At 48.6% G+C, this 17,718-nt stretch overlaps 1 long non-coding RNA gene across 1 annotated transcript in view; it reads left to right on the forward strand.

The window, feature by feature from the left end:
- The window catches only part of LOC308064443, a 56,640-nt gene that overhangs the window by 16,632 nt on the left and 22,290 nt on the right, over positions 1 to 17,718 (forward strand). Inside the window, exon 1 of the long non-coding RNA XR_013928385.1 lies at positions 1 to 17,321. This exon is cut by the window's left edge and continues 16,632 nt beyond it. This is a non-coding gene — a long non-coding RNA (uncharacterized lncRNA). The remainder of the gene's footprint in view (positions 17,322 to 17,718) is intronic.

Here is a 17,718-nt window from a genome sequence, read left to right on the forward strand (position 1 = left end):
GGAATAAAATGTGGGGTTTTTTTTTGTGTAATAATGGCAAAGTTTCATACTTTTATGAGTACCACAGGGCTCTCTGGGGATTAACAAAGCCTCACAGCAGCTCTACAGGGTAGACAGCACCAAGGCAGAGAGAAGGACTCACAGCGAGTCACTAGCAGTCAAAACCCGTCATCCCTACAGCCAGCATGTTAATTCCTTCATAGCAGACACCAGCAGCAGTACTTTAAGACAAGAAATGAGCAGGAGCGGAATCCAGGGATCCTGAATTACCATGTAATTATCTGAGTAGTAATTTGGCTTGCTCATCAGAGAACAGCTTTGAAATCCTGAGTAACCTCCAGTGAATATAGTATTGGCTTCATACCTTTTACTGTGGAAAGTCCTTCCAGTGCTTAACTGCACCCTAAACCCACCCTAAAGCACTGTTTTGCTACTAACTGATAGTGCAGCTTCCTGAACCATCACCCTACCTCCTGTGAGCAATAATCCCCCACCAGTTTATTTCACAGGATGCTGGTGTCATAACTGTGAAAGTTTCTAAGTGTGTTCTTGCCCCAGATAACATTTTGGGGTAAACCTTGTGAGTAACAAAGGAGATGAAGTCCAGCCTGTATCCAACACCTGGTGGGGTGAGGGCCTATGCAGGCCAATACATTGTTCCTTTTTATTCCTTCTTTATCAGATAAAATTTAAAGGGAATTTTAGGAAAACAGTACTTTAGAATAGAAGCTGATATTCCAGTAGTATTAGTCCTTGAGTTAACTCCTGGTGGGTGTGAGAAGGATATTAACCACGTCATGCAGGTTTTCTAGAGGGGGTCTGCTTCACAGAACAGTTTGAGAGCTGCCTTGGTATTTTGGAAAAATCCAGTTACGTGGCCTGTGGACATTAAAAAGGACAACGCTTTCAGCCACATCTTTTCCCAGGCTACACTCAAGGCAACCCTTCTACAGCAGCTGTTGATTGGACTGAGTGACTGCCCCTACCTTTCACTGGTACCAAAAATGAGGGAAATCAGTGTCCATTGACATTAGGCCATACCTACTCAAGCAGCCACATGGCATAAAGCTCCCCTGAGATGCTCACCAGCACCCAGCTGCAACCTCCCACATCCATCAGGCATTTCCTTGCATTTCTGCCTCCTTTTGCCAGGAGCTGCCATGGCACAATGCTGTTTCTGGCCGCCTCTCCCTTCTCTGCTCTTCACTCCCTGCCAGCTGGGTCCTGGCCCGAGCAGCAGTAGCTGCAGGTAGGGCTGCCTGTGGGGGCGATGGGGGGGCTGTGGTCTGTGGGGAGGGTTTTACGGGTCCCTCCAGCAGGCAGAAAGGCTCAAGGAACAAAAAAGCGAAGGCAAGAGCAGGGCAGGAGGTGCCAAAAAGGGCAAGGCAGGTGTGGGGAGGGGAAGGCAGGGAGAGCACAGCATTTGTCCTTGTAACTTCTTCCTTGATCTCTACACTCTCGGTCCCCAGAAGTCCTGGCCCCCTTGCACCCACCTGTCCCGCTCAGGTGCACACTGCTGCCTGGCCCGACGTCAGCTCCTCTGCCTTTAGTTTTCAAAAAGAATACGCTTTCAGTGAATGGTTGGTCTTGTTACAACACCCTCATAAAATAGACCAGTTGAGAACATTAATATAATGATATTAACCTCTCTCTGATTTGGGAAGAGGTAAAACGTTTGAGGACCAAAGAGCCTCCCTTCTCCAACAAAGGATTTAACTGTGTTTGCTCATGTCAAAGTAATGGAGGAGAGAGCATATTTCTCTTTCAAAATAAGTAAGGAAGAGGCGAATAGCTGAAGTGAAGGTATATTTTAGCACACTGTATACATGTCAGTGTTCCAGACATGCCCACCCTTTGCAGCCCATACACATGTAACGGAGAGGGAACTGCAAGCCCAGTCCTCCTTGCCAGCAGTCAAAGATGACCTCATGGAACTACAATGCAATCCCAATGTGAAAGGAAAATCCAAGCCCTTCCTATGCAATCCATAGGACGTTTGCACAATTTTTAACATATGTGTTTATATTTCCTTAATATTTAATGAAATGCTTAAGAAAAACATGTTCTAAAAATGTTGATGTAATTACAGTTTGTTGTGCTTGAATTCTGAATGGAGAACAGTCTCCATTATTTTTTCCACATGCTCATACTACACTATATTAAAAACACATTCTACTCAGTCAGACATGTGTTGTGTGCTTTATAAACATTTTGCACAGTTGGAAACATTGATGTTTAGCAAAAATCCTACTGCCATCAAATGCAATGTGGAGAACCTCCTTTGCAGCACTCTGACCATGGGAGGCGATCACCAGGAGTCATGCACAAAGGGACTGGCCAAAGGGACCTATTCTGCATCTGCATGCAGCTGAGCTGGGCTCCTCAGGGTCCAGCACTGCTGAGTGGAGGACTGTCCTCTCCCAAGGACACAAACCCAAGCGAGAAGACTCCAGATAAGTTAATACTCTGGTCTAGATGGAGTGTGTGTTCTTGTATTTTAAAATACAAGATGCGTATCAGTTAGTGTCAGTGCCCTGCAAGGTTCATTGCCTTCCCAGCCTCTCTCACACTTACAGTGTGGTCCAGTGATCTCTGACAATCCAATCAATGTGACTCAGGTGTTATCACACAATCTTTCTTGCTCTAATCATGCTACTTCATTACGGTACTTCTAGAATTAGTCAGAGAACTCCAAAAAGATCATCATAGTATTTTGTTTTAAAATGTTCATGCAAGGCTGGTGTTCACAATCTCTAGTGACCAATTAGTAAAACTAGGTGGTTTTCAGGGCAAAATCCTTAGACAAAATTCACAGGAGTAAGCAAATGTCAGCACTTCATTCTCAGAGCAAACATGGTCCTGTGTTTTCAGTGCAAGAATCATCCTTTCCCAGGCCACTTCATGCAGCAGCTGGGGATTTCCACATTTTTCCTATGCATAAAGAAAATAAACCTGGGGTGTGGATCAGTCTCCGGTTCCAAACCCTCTGATTCCTTTCCAAAACCAAGGCCCCATCAGGTGCAAAATAGACTCCACTTCCCAACTGGAATAACATGTGCACTACGTGCAGAGCCAAAGTTAGTGGGTAGATGGATGGATTCATGCTGGTTCCATATTAATGAAAGGGTCAGAAAGAAAACATCAGATATAAAGAGCATTCTATGGACCTTCCCTTTATGATGTATCATCCTGTGCCACATAAATATACATTGGTGGCTTGTGAGAGATACAAGCCAGCTCTTACACTTTGATGCCTGATGGCATCTTGATGTGACAACAGCACAGTTCAACAACACGCAGGAAATACTGCTGATGGAAATAGGCATTTAGCAAAGAAAAACAAGCACTTTTTTGCCTAAAGAATGCTGCAATGGGAGCATTCCTCCCTGAATTCATGGGAATGCATTTCCTTTAATCCATGATAGCAACTGTGTAGCAATTGATGATAGTTTTCCTCATGGTTTTCATGTTATATTGTCTTTTTTGATATGTGGTTCCCTGTCCCAGAAACACATTGGTCAGGGGCAAGACTGATATCTGTGAACCCTCCTAGCAGCGCTGTGAAAAGCAGGACCTGTGCTCCCAGTCAGGTGATGTGATCCCAGTCTGTGCAGGCTGCACACTCCTTCATCTCATGTCCTTCAGAGGAGGGTTATATCCATCACCGCATGTTCTGCCGGATGGACAGCCAGGCTCCTCCAAATGTGTAACGTCAGGATCACAGAACACAAAAGTCTTATTCCTAAAAGCTAGTGAAGAATCTGCTTTACCCCAGAGCACTGGGGTCTGGGTTTCTTTTCACGCTCCTGCACAAGCACGGATTAGCTGGAGAGGGACTCACCTGTTCTGCTACAAGCTTCACACAAAAGTAGACGAACGCTAACCTTGGTCTTAACAGTGGCATCTGCCTCTGAAGGTGTATTTCCCACCGTAGAAACACCCACCAAGGCAAGCATTTTGCTTTATGCCTTAAAATGAAGACACAGCTTGCTGCACAGCTGAGCTGAAACCTGGTCTGGTGAACATTGCCCAGCAGGGTGTTTGAGGAGACCAAGGAGAACGGCACTGCTTTATCCAACCCATTAGGCATTCATGCTCCATCCAGCTGCCTGCGACTGCACCGCTGAGGCTCTGACCATCAGAGGAGCCATGCTCAGATCTGAGTAGCTGGAATCACTCCACCCCTGGGTCATTACGATATTCAGTTATGGCTCCGTACTTAAGTGACACAATAGACAGGGGAATCAGAAGCACAAAACCTCCTAACCTCTGATCCTGTCTCTACAACAGAATCCCTTGGTGGCTTTAGGCGAGGTACTTAACATCTCTGCCTCGGTTTTCCCATTTGCAGAAGGGGGCTAATAATACTCAGCCACCTACTCCACAGGGGAGTCCTGAGGATTCATTACTTAATGTAAAGTGGCTAGAAGATGAAAACCTGCATGTAAGTGCCAAGGGTTATTACAGTTACCCAGGTTTAGCTTCAATTTTTGAGACTTGCTTTCCTCTTTGAAATGAGGAAAAGTGTTCCTTTTAGTCGAGCAAGATTAGTGTTCTGCACTGCATTTCCTGCAGAAGTGGGAAGGAGTCTTGGGAGTATGAGAGAAAAGGAGAAAAATGTGTCCCCTCGGATCCCAATCTACCTTTCACATCCTCTCAGGAAATTGTTCTGAAAGTGCCCGACACTTGGTGCAATATGCTGCAGTCACAAGGCAAAAATTTTACTCTTTCAAGAATGTTTTATGAGCCCCAGGAATAAATCGTCTCTAGCAGGGATGGTTAAGCATAATGTTGAGAGTCTGTGATTTTCCCCAGAGGTAGAGAAATCATTCCAAGCTTTTCTTCAATTTGGTCATGAAACTTTAACAAGAAAATACTGAGGGCATTCTGGCGTGTAGCTGGGATATGTACATTAAGACAAACCAAGGGGATTGTTTAGATTGACCAAATTATTTCCTTCAATCTCAAACGAGTTAAATGTTTGATTTTAAGTGACACTTCCAGTATGGCAAACTACTTTCATGGCAATGAGGTCAACATTATGCTTGGTCAGCATCTTTAAACAAACCAGCATAACTGCATTTGATTATATGACAATGATGGAGAGCAAGGGAACCGGTCATCTTAACACGAGCTTTGCTGAGACTACAATCTGCAATAAACAAATGCAGCAAACAAAAGGACCCATTCAGTATTTGCAAATGCTGAGATTATTGGAAACAAAGGAAATAATTTTGTCACTCCAGAGGAAAAAAAATGGCCTTTTATGATTGTTCTGAAAAAGCCCCCTGTCATGAACTGCTGCCACTCCTAAGAATTCAGAGCATGCAGCTAATGCTCATGGCTCTGCTTCCAACTTCATTAATATGAGATTTTGGCACTGCAGGAGCACCTCCTTGTGCGTTCTGGATCTGGATCTGGCGTAAGCACATAATTATGTTTCTGTTGAATTAGTTGGAGCACACGATGCGGTGTTTATGCCAGTTTTATGCTGACTGGAGGACAGACGTTACCTGGTTTGGTACGGTGTCTGCCAGAATTTGTCAAACCTATCTGAACCAGACTAGTAAGTTTGTGCTTGTTCAGTGCTTGGCAGCACGTGGCTGTGATGTCCTGGTCCAGCACAGGGCACTTCTTACGCCAGATTTTCTATCCCATGGAACCGTGTTTTAAGATGTACAGTGCGGTTACATGCCTTGCTTACCTTAGCTTAGCTAAGCTGTCCTGCCCCTCTGCTGTAAAATGTTGTTTAGTTCCCATATGAATACCAGGGATTATATAATTCCAGAGAAATGGCTCTCCTTTGATGTTTACTCCAGGGCTTCAGGTTTCTTAGTGATGCAGTAATTTCCAGGTCCATATGCCTCCTGAATGTAAAATATTTACGTCTCACTTCAGTAACTATATAAAAGGCACCAAGTTAATATGAGCAAGGCATGGCAAGAAAAGGAGTGTCAGATCAGAAGAGAAATCTACTGTTCACTCCTGCTTTTCTGACTTCCCATTGAGTCGAGTGTAGCACCAAGCCACCCTGCACTCGGAGTTGCTCCACTTTCAACAAATATTGGTCAAATCCTGCAGGATCAGAGCCAGCTTTGGGATTTTGAGACATGCTGGCAAGAGGATTCTGCTGGGTTTCTCCCTTCTTCACCATCCCTCCCAAGCAGAACAGAGTCGTTTGCAGCGAAGTGGGTGGGGAGGGTTCAGAATTCTATGAGCCCCAACAGCTTGCCCAGGCGGCAGAGGGGCCAGCCACATGTACACTGGGGATGTCAGCATCTCAGTTATTTTCTAGAAACAATTCCCTCTGAAGGGAGCAGTGCTTCAGACAAAGCCTTGTGACACATCCGGGTGATTTTTAGGCTGTTTTCTCTTCCTTTTCTTTTCATTACTTAGTCATGGAACCCAGAATAATCAGCCATAAGTGGTCAAGAGCCACAGAAACAAAATGCCTCTTGGGACATTGCAACACAATACTGAACTAGCAAAAAGAAACTTTGTTAACCCAAGAACAGCGTGAACCTCTTTGTTTCACCTGCTTTCTCCCATGTCTCTTATTTTTCCTCCTTCCACTTCTGATCTTTTTCTGTCTTCTCCAGGTCATCTTCTCCTGTCTTGGTTTGCATTCCCTCTTCTAAAGATACTTTTCTTCCCTTGCTCCTTAGGTCATTCCTTTTCTTTTCGCATGATTTTACCAACTTCTTTCTTTTTTTCCCTGGCCATTCCTCTTCATTTCTGGCCACCGTCCTCCTCAGTTTCTTTGCTCTGACTGGTCAGTTCTGCCTTGCTCTTCCCTCCACCCCAAGTTCCCCATGTCCAAATCTTTGCCTCCCTGAGGAAATTAAGTTCTCTCATCCCAAGCCTTACACCTTCTTATTCCCCATTCTTGCAGCCCTTCCCTTCCTTATGCTGTGGGTTATTCTCATTCCCTCGCACCTCACTGCCCTGCAACTTTTCAGTATCCTTACTCGTTAGCTACCCAGAAAAATGTCTTTCACAAGCTACAGATGTCACTACAGCCACAGTCGCCACAGTCATGGGATTGATGTTTACAGAGACAAGACTGGGCTGAAAAGAAGCTCTGCTTGTGCACAAGTTAATTCATGGAGAGGTTATTAGTTGGGCTTATCAAAGGGTGGGTCAGCAGACAGGAAAATCCCAAGCTTATCTGTTTCTCCTTTGGTCAGCTATGCCTGTTTTGTCACTGTTACTAATCCTTTCCCGCCTTCCCAAAGAGCATTGTCAGTGCTGCATGGATGAAGGGCTTCTGGTTGCCCCTTCCCTTGCCCCTCTTGGAGGTGGGGATGGTTGCTGTGGTCAAAGGCACGCAGCAGCAGAGCCAGATCCCCTCTTCCACTTATGCTGGTATGCAGCTTGGAGCCAAGGCAGCTCTTTGGATGAGATGCTCTTTCCTGTGGCTGGAAGTTGCATCAGAAGTTCACCGCAGAGGACAGCTGAGCCACCAGGCAGCATCCAGACAGCGCCTGGCAGGGTGCTTCTGCACTCCTTTCGTGAGCTTTACGCAGGTGGTTCCCTGCCGTGCTGTGAGCTGATCCACAGAAAGAACAGCCACACACAAGCCCAGTTCTGGAGATGGTCACTGGCCATATAGAAATTGTACACAATGTGCTTTGGAGTTGCTGTGATGAGTTCCCTCTGCTCATAGCCAGCCTCCACACCAAAAGCTCTCTTCGTAGTGAAAAAGTTTAGAAACTACCCAGACTAACTCTTTCCCAAGGGTGCCATCACTAAGTCAACAAAGTTGCAGTATAAATGCATGTGTCCCATTGTTAGGGGTGGGAGAGCCAAAACTGAAGGGGGCTTGTCAGGAACACCCACAAAGATCCCTAGACACAGAGCAAGCAAGTTTAAAGCTCCAAAGGCCAGCGCCTTGCAACAGCAGGAGCCAAGCATGGTCAAGCAACATACTAACACTGGCTTTTCTGCTTCATATCCTTTCCGGTCCTTTCCTTAAGAAATGTAGAGGGTTAGCAATTTTGGACGCAGAGCCTGAGTTCACACAAACGCATACAAAACCAGCAAACAATAACCCCATTAAACGCACGGAGAAGCTCTGAGACTGGAACAACTCACCTCCAAGAGCTTCACCCAAGTCCCACAGGAAGGCTACAGCAAAGCCAAAAATAGAGCCCAGACCTCCTGACTCCGAGCCCTGCGCCCTAACAAAAACACCGGCTTCCCTCCACCATCCTTCTCTCCACACACTACATTGACCAGACTGGAAAAGGCATTCAAAATAAATAAAACCTGCTTCTTGCGCCAAGTTTTAAAAAACATTTTCTTGTCATGGCTGGTTGTTTTTCTCCCACTAGACGTTAGGCAGTCTCCACCGAGTGAGACAGCTCTCCTTTCTTCTCCAGGAAACACAGTTGTCTCCCACATGTTGCACTCAATGTAGCTCAAACAAATGTTTTAGGAAATTCCCCCTAATTCGGTGAAATTGTTAGCTTGGCAGGGGCGCGCTGGAAACAGGACTGAAAGATTGCCTTGGATATTTTTTTTTATTTTCCTTTTGAAAGCGTACAGGAGAGCTCAGGCTTCAGACGGGCTGCTGAGGAAGACAGAAACTCATGTTACATATGAAGGATTTGGCAGGCCCAAATGCAGAAATTTCCAGAAGTGTTTGCGTGGCAACAGCTCTGTGCCAATCCACATTTTTTAGCTATTCTGGCCGGCCGCCCGGCTGACAAGAAAGTCTTGTATCTCCACGCAGTTCACTGGCTTCCCTGAGGAGTTTCCATGCTGCATGGCAACATTGGATAATCTCATTTGCGCGCCAGAAAAACTCCTGCTACTTACACTGTTACTAAATACCAGATGTGCTTAATAAAGAGTAAGTGGAGCCAAACCTAGGGTAATCACATAACCTATCATTAACATTTTCTAAAAACAAAAAAATGCCATTGGAACAGCAGATTACTGTTTTGCTTTGTTTGCTTTACGCCCTGTTACGGGAACCCCTGGGGTGCTGGGAAGGGAGCGCGGCAGGAGCAGACAGCTCTGGCACGGCCGATGACATTGTTTACAATCACACCCCTGCACATCTGAAACATGTGTGAGAAAGTAGAGGCTAAGCAGATTTCCCCTGTGCTGGGGAGGGAGGGGTGGATTGCAGCAGGAAGTCTACGCCACCAAGAAAGTGCTGGAGTCTTGTTTCTTCATCCCGGGGAGGTGGCCAGGGAGGGGGGATGCAGCAAGGGCGGCGGGAATTTGGTCCTTCATGACATGCACATCCCCAAGTCCCCGGTGCATGGCAATGCAGGAGCAGGCCTTGTTCCTTGACATTTAATGACTGCCCAAATCCTCCAAGCGCATTTGAAACACATTTTTGTGTGAGTCAGGGGGCCAGTCACCACACAAAATGTGTGCGCACATTTATTATGGATTTAAATGGATGTTGCATATGTGCATATCTGATGCTGACCAGACCCTTGAGGGAAATAGCCAAGTCGTGACGACGGTGAGCGAATTCTGCCACGACAGGCTGTTAAGAGGAGGGAGACAGATGCGCTGGTGACATCTGCAGCCCCTGCACACCCGCTGCAGCGGAGACCTGGTGCGGCTCAGCCCAGCGAGCCACGCACGTGCGAGGGGGGCAACCCGCCCTGAAATGAGATGTGGGTGAAAATGCTGGTTTATCCCACAGCTGTTTCTGCAGTTGACGCAGAGGAATGGAGTTAAATGACTGGGGAAAGAGGTTTTGACTTTGGTTTGGTATCAACTGCTACCCAGATGGAAAGGAAGGCGGGGAAGCACACGCTGACCGGGGCCTCCCAGGGATGGCCATCCCTCGCAGGTCTGTTTGCTCTGGCTTGGTGGAAACCAAGGCAAGGGGATGGGAGCAAGGACAAGCCCAGGCCTTGCTTGTTGTGTACACGGAGGCGGGGAGCAATGAGTCATCCTCATCGTGCAACAGCCCGGAGCGGTGCCATTGCTCTAGTCCCTCAAGCACAACTCTGACCCACGTCAGTGGGAGTCGCAGCTATGCAAAGCTGGGATATCTGATGCCAGGAGCCATGCCAAGGGCATGGGGTGAGGAGGTCACAGCGGGTGTCAGCCTGCCACAGCCCAGGAGCAGGAAGGCTCACTTGGCTCCCAATGTGACTGAATCCCAGTGCTTTCCAAAGGCTGGCTGCAAGAAGAGAAAAGCCAGCAGACCAGTGAAACACAATGGCCTTGATGCTGCAAGCCCGCTGCTCGTGTCCTCCCCACTCGGCCCCATTCATTGCATCCGTTGCGCAATCTCACCCCACAAACTCAGCAGCACCAGTCTTAAAGGCTCTGTGAAGTGTCAGCGAGCAGTGCACTGCCCACGTGGCCCCCAGGCCAAACAGACGGTACGATCCTGCACTCCCGGCACGGGAGCCAGCTGCACAGTAGGAGCGATGGAGCAGCTGGTCCTGCTTGGGCCAGGCTTTTGCCTGATGTAAGTGTTGCCGGGCTGGCCCCTAGCCACAGGCTTAGGCAGCAGATGACTCAGGGCACTGGAACAGCCATGTCCCCACCACCTATTCTGCCTGCACTGCAGTCCTGGAGAGCTGGGCTTGCTGCTGCCACCACTCAGAGATCGGGCTGAGGAGGACATGGTTAGCCTGTTGCGGGGTGAAGCTCTAAGTCGTTTGGGTCCTGCCTCATATCTCCCCCTTCCAACTCCATCCATTCCCCTGTCCCACAGCTGGAGTGGCCCTGGCTGCTCAGCTTTCGTCTGACAAGATTCAGTTTTGCCTGTGCTGCGTTGAGAAGCCCCAAGGAGGGTCTAAACATCCTCCAGTGTGCCAGTCTTGTAGCTAGCACCTTTCCCCTCGGCCACAATAACACCATGGGTGGTCCTGGAGGGCTGCGGGAGCAGTGTATGACCTGGCAGCTGAAGCAGGAGACAAGAAGCCTCCTCCACCCACAGCGCAGGCATGGAGTGAAGAGCTTTCCCAAGCTAGAAACCCAGGGGAGCAGCGATGGAGCCAGCAGCCCACTCCCTTGGTGTGCCCACCCCGTCAGCCAGCAGATTTGGTATCGGTGGAGCTGCTGGTTTGGGGAAGCCTCACCCCACCAGCTGTGGGCGGCGGGCGAGAGAGGCAAGAGAAAATTACAGAGTGGCTGCCCAACGCTGCATCACTGTTTCCACTTCAGGCTTTAAGGATCTTCTGAAATAGTCAGGAAGCAGCAGAGAGGATCAGCTAATCAGCGGCGTAAAGGCACTCCTTCCTGCTGCCCGGGACTCCTGGCCCACTGCCCACCCCACCCTGCCAGACACCTCCAGTCAGCTGCCTCCCTCTTGGCCTCCTCCCGGCAGGCTGAGGGGATGCTTGGGCAAGGCTTGTTGACTGCAAGGATCCAGGCGCCCTAACACACCCCACCAGACCTGCCCTTTCCTTGCCGCACTGCACAGGCCGTTCGCTTCAGTCTGTAGGTGAACCAGCAAGTAGATGTTTTCCTACAGCTGCTTCTGGGAGTCCAGCAACTGTACTGCTCTTTGGAGTTTGGTTTGTTTGTTGTGTTGTGAAGGGGAACCCACTGGATGGTCTTGAAAATTAGCACCTAACCGCATTCCCAGTTGGCAGCAGGCAGGAGAGGCTCCTGCCAAGCAGTCACAAGGCATGCCACAAACAGCTTGCTTCACCTCCCCGCCAGGGAGCAAAGTCCATCGCCATTAGGACACTTCAGTACGCAGAGTGGAGATGTTTCCCCGGCTCTGGTTCCCATAGGTCAGACTCATAAAAGACCAGGCACTGCTGTTCAAGAGTTTGGTGAAGGCCTTATTTCCTGGATTTATATCCTCTCTTTTCTGAAAGGCAAGTCTTTTCAACCTATATTGTTGACGCATTGACTATTGGTGTGACCTTTTCTTTGCTATGCTTCATGTCACCCTAGAGACACAAGGTTCCACGAGTCCAGCGGGGCTGGCCCATGGGACCAGCCCAGCCCACTTGACAGAAAGGCAGATTTAATACTGACCTTGCTGCTCCTGAGCTGTACGGCGGATGGGGACGGGTGTGGGGTTCCTCTGTTCTGCTGTGGCTGTGTGCAGGGGCCAGGCGGAGGTGGATCTGCACTTGGCAAGGCATCGTACAGGTCTGAACCACGGGGCAGTCCTTGACCTGAACAGCGATCTTGAGAGAGACAAGGTAATAAAAAGGATTGAACAACGAAGCAGAGGGGACATAAAATGAGTTTGCAAACACCACCATAGTGCCATGATCAGCGTGAAAAGAGGTGGGGTTTAAGGTCTTTATTAGGAAAGAGCTAGGGGAGAGGCGTAAGAAGACCAAGGGCAGGAAAGCACAGGGAGGGCAGATGAGATGAGGCTGAGAGGAAGGGTAAGGGGAAAGGGAAGACAAACCTGACAGGTCCCACTATACCTTCTTCTGTTCCCCAGCAGCCAAGAGACAGGGGAAGGGTCACAAACTGGTTCCTTACATCTGCAGTAAAGATGCAAGGGATGGCCACTTCATCACTTCATTTCTTACACCAGTGAGCCTAAGCTGACCCTGCCTTTTCCCATGTCATGGGGCCACCGTATCTGTTCAAACAACTTCTTCCAGCTTCCATCAATCAGAGCTAAAGTTGGACAAGTAGGCAACACAATGTCAGGGAACAACTGCGAGCTAATGGACACAGGAAAGATCTGCTAGAGCTCTCCAACACATTGACTGGTTTTATCTTATCTGTTGCCAGGAGGGACAAAGAGCTAAAGGGACAGTGAAGGTCAGTCAGGCACTTAGGAGAGCTCAGAACAAGAGAATAACTGATTACACTGAAGGACATCACATTTGCAAGTAAGGCTGAGCTCCAAAAGTATGGGGGAAGTAAGCTGTTCCTCTTCCCCAGTCCAGTCTGAGAAAGGCTCCTCACTGGCCACACCAACAACTGTGTGGAAATGTCATTCCTCTTCCTGAGTCCCCGCCATGTCCTGAATGAGGGAGGATGAGCAATAAGCCTGTAAGTATTTACAAGAAAAAGACTTTAGCACAAAGTGCTTCTGGGCACAGCTCTGTTGCCAGTAAAAAGCATGATGAAAAGCATACTTTCTTTGATGAAGCCTCATTCGAGTGGTTTATGGGTAAAGGTGAATGTAGTATATATCATATTTGTCTGATGGCAAACAGAGCCCACTTGTGAAATCCATCTGACTAGAAGTTCTGAAAAAATCTTCATGAAACATCTGTGAGTTTTGAATCACTCCATTGTTGTCAGGATTCCGGCTGGAAATTGTTCTGGATGCAAGGGAATGGTGGGTCACTAATGGATTATTTCTTGTTAAATGCTTTGGGTTTAGGGACTTTGAGGATATGTAGATATTTTTCTCAGTAGCACCTTCAGCTGTAGCAGGATATTAGATGAAAAATAACCAGAGCAACTTGCCTTTCGCTTGAGTAGTTGGTACCCAGGTTGTTGCTGTGTTAAGAAAACAGGTGAAAATGTGTGAAAAGTGCTTTTGACCCGCTAGAAGAGAATAGCTCTGTCACTGATCCAGATTAACAGGCCTTAAGATGCAACTGCTGCGGGCCAAAGAGGAAGGGCTGTGCTTTGGTTATGCCCCAGAGAGAGACTCGGCATATCTGGCTTAACCTCCCAGTTCCGCCACTGACATCCTATCTTTGCACCTATCTCTCTTGCTTTAGTACGGCAATTTGAGAGCACCAAAATTAACCAATTGTGGGTTTAGAGTTAGATTCTATGCTGGATGCCCCTTAGATCCTCTGATCAAAACCGGCACGTGTAAGGTGCCCCTCCTGCCAGCTTCAGCCTGGAGAGAGCAGTTTCATGCTCCAGGGAACCGCTGCGAAGATACGAAGGCTGCATCCACTGGACACCCTCTCCATCACCTCTGCTCCCGAGCAAAGCTTTGCAGGTTATCTGCCAGGTTTTACTGGAGGAGGAAAAAAAGAAATCACAGCTTTCCTGATTCAGCGCCACCCCACCCCACCCCCCTCAGTGGACTTAGTAGGGCCACCTGCCGGTGTCCCTGCTAGCCCAGCCCGCTGTCAGTTCAGCCTTCTCTCACCTTGGCTGTTAAATGATGTTGAAGTCACGGTCAGGACTTGAGCCGCAGTGGAACAGGGGACTGCTACGCTGAAATGAGAACCTCTATGGCAACACGTCCTGAAATAATGAAAGGTGTGAAGTAAGACTGGCTTAGGTGTTTTGAGTGCCGCGTCTGTATGTCACATAGCTGTGATGTTGGCTTGCAGCCGGTGGTGGGAAATGCGCCACTGCAGGCTGGGCTAGATCAGGTCCAGACCCCGCCACGACAGCTCCCACTGCTCCAGGTGCCAGTTAAAGCACTGCACTCCTGCCTGCGTGCCAGGCAGTTCTTGCCTTTTCCCTTGCACGCACAACCTTTAAGACGACCAGGAGCCAGCTGTGAGAGACTACAGCCATTGCTTCTGCCCCCCGGCTCTGTGTCTCAGCCGCACACACCACCTTACCACTCCTAGCGGCTGAGGGCTGATTGCAGCGGCAATTTTGGGGGGCGTGCATTAAAAAGTTGCTTTATCAGCTGACCTGGAGGTTACCATGGCTGGCTCTGCATCCCCTGCCACCTGCCCTGGCGGCAGCTGGGACTGTGCTGCCTGCAACTCCCCGGGATGGCTGCTAGTGCTGGGGGTGACAGCAGGCACAGGTCCTCACCTGGCCATGTCCCATATCCCTCCAGCACCTTGCTGGGAGGGCTCAGGAGCCTCATCCTTTGGTCCTGTCAGTGAGGGTCCCCCTCCCTTCCCACATCTGTGCCGTGGTCTCTCAGCAATAAAACTGCCCCCAAAAAAGCAGTGTCCAGACACCAGCAAGATTGTCTCCTTGCAGCTTGCCAGAATAGGAGTGAGAGGCAATTCTACAAGCTGTGGCCCAAGCATAAGCGGTCATCCTTAGTCGCCACAAGGCTATGGCTGAAGCCCACATGGAGAGCCGAGCATCTGCCCCCGAGCAAGCTGGTGGAGGCACAGCAAGAGACCACCCCAGCCCTCAATGTTTAACATGCAAAGGTTCACGACCTTGGGGGAAAGGAAGAAGTGATTTTCCGGTATTACTGAGGAACAGAGGCAGATGGCTGTTGGGATCTCCCAGTATCAAACAGAAAATGCATTACATGATCAGGAATGATCCCAAGTTTCCTAATTCCCAGTCCCACAGCAGCCATTGTACTGGTTCCTGCCTAGTTCGGGCCATCAAGATCCATTCAGCGTTTTGCAATGGCAGCCAGCTATTTATGGCTGCTGCCTATATTACTGCGAGAAGCCACATCTTTCTTTTCTTTACAAACATACTCCAAGTTTCCTTGAGTACCCCACTGACACAGGGTGAATTTCTGCAAGTAATCTTTCCTCCTCTTTCCCAGAACAGCGAACATCTGGGACTACTGAGATATCATCTTGTGGCATCGGCTGACTTTTTTCTTTAACGAGTTTCTGTGTAACAACTTCATGATGTTTTTCCTGGGAGGACAACTGTCTCATCTAAAACCTTGTCTCACATATTCTTTTATAGAAGCATGTTTTATGCTAAAGCTTTTGAAAGAATTTCCTTTCGTGCTCCATCCCCACCTTTCCCTGTTTAATTCCTCCCAAATGTCTCTCTGATGCTTAACCTGCAGGTCGCCCTATTCACCAAAACCAAAGCAAAATGCTGGTTTGAATAAGCTCAGGATACATGGATGTCATTTCTAAACATTAGCAGGCCACATGATACTACCAACTTTATTTGATCCCACTTGCTGGAGCGGCCTGAATTTCTCAGGGGCAGCGTTTTTTTAATCCTAGTTCATTATTGTTCAAACCCATCAAGCAAATGGCTGTGGAGCGGAAGCTTGAATGGGCTTGTTTAATAAACAGGCAAAGTCATTCATCTGCAGCATAGCAGCTCTGCAGCGAAGCTACGTCTTCCCCCTCCTGCTCCTTACGGGCTCCGCTTTGGCAGCCGTTACCTTAAACCCTGGTAGGGAAATGGTAGGGAGGGTAAATCTTCGGCTTCAAGCTAACTGCTTTTGCCCGCTGCAAGAAATCCTTGCTGAAGCAAACGGTCTGATTGTTTCTGTGGGTCGATCGCCTACTTCAAATTTATTTCTCACATCTCACTTGGCACTGCTGAAGACACTGGCCCCACAGCAGGTTGTGTTCTTTACCTGAGTGATGGCCAAAGCAGCAACCCACTCAGGCCCCAAACTGTAGCCTTGGGATCTGTCGATGATATATTTGCAGCTCTCTACAGGTCTTGCCGTGGCTGCCATGGAGAACTCTGAGACAAGCTGCGAAATCATGGCACCTGCCAGCTTTAGAGAACCAGCCCTAAGCTGTCAGGGTGGGTATGGCTCTGTGAGCCAGGAGCTGCACGGAGCTTCTTTACCCCCTGACTCACCCCACATTTGAATGAAGGACCCTCAGCTGGCATGAACTGGTTACATGGAAATTCGGCGGAGCCCTGCCAGGCAACAGCAGCTGAAGATCTGGCACCCCAATCTAATTTTTTATACATCAAACTTGCTATTTTTGCATGGCCTTTGGTTTCACAGCAATGACGGAAAAACGCCCTGGCTGCGTTTCCCCTACGAAAGCATGAATGTAAGGTTTTGTTGCTGGACACTTGCACTAAGGAGATGTTCAAGGCAGATAACTGCTCGTATCCGTCACAGTGCCATTTCTGCGCCGAGGAAAGCGTGTGAGAGCCCTGCCTGTCCCCCCTGCTCCCCGCCTGCTAGAACCCGACTGAAACTCATTACATACCAGGAATACCAGCATCCCGCAAAGCCTGTGTTGCACAGAGGAGGAAGAGGCTCTCCCTCCTCCCTCGCTCCCTTTTTTCCCTTCCACTAGGTCTTTGGCAGAGCCCCAGGACTTTGGTGGGGGGAGCAGAGGGGGGCTTGGGAGGGCAGCGTACCCACAGCCCCAGTCTGATCTGTGGTACTGCCTGCTCATTTCCACTTCACAGATGCTGCTGAGCTCTGCCACTGAGAGACAAATCCCAGAAGGAAAAGGGAGTGTGGTGGGGAGGGAAGAGATGAAAGCAGAAAAAGGCCGCATTTATTAAGCTGTTTTTCTTTCAGTGAAAAGAAGCGTTTATCAGTGATTTCATATATCATGTGAGATGTAGCTCCCTGCCAATTTCTAAGGATGCAAACAAGACACTGACATCATACACTAAATATAGAGCAGCTCCTGCTTTAGGTGAATAAATAATGCAGATGCAAAAGCCCAGGTCTTCAGTTACACATTCATTACCATCCGTCTGTCAGGCTCTCATCATCAGGAGAACGTCCGACTCCAGCAAGGAGTGACAGGTGAAGAATGCAAAACAACTGCAGACAATAGGTGATTAAGCAGAATTTCCTTGTTCTCTGCTTTTTTCTTACAGCTACATTTCATTTCGGCAGTAATTCACAGTGCAGCTTTTCCAGCACGGCTCTGCCGCCTCCCTCCCTTTCCTTTCTAGCCAAGCTGGAGCGACAAGCCTGGGTGGGGAGAGCCTGAACAATGAACACAGCCAAAATGTGGAAACTTCTCTAGGCACTTAAGGGGCGGAGGGGGACACGACACACCAGAAGAAAGAAAAAAGGAGCGGGGGAAAGGCTCTGATCAAGCAGTAAAGCAGTAGCATCCCCCTATGAAACTGAAGTTTTCCATGCCCTGTCAGAGAGAGGTTTTAATTAGGGTCTCCCAATGCTAATCGCTCTTGATTCCTCCAGAGGTTTTATTTAAGGCACCCATT

Source organism: Falco punctatus (genome assembly GCF_963210335.1).
Source record: "Falco punctatus genome assembly, chromosome: 5".
In the NCBI taxonomy this organism is placed as follows: Eukaryota; Metazoa; Chordata; class Aves; order Falconiformes; family Falconidae; genus Falco; species Falco punctatus.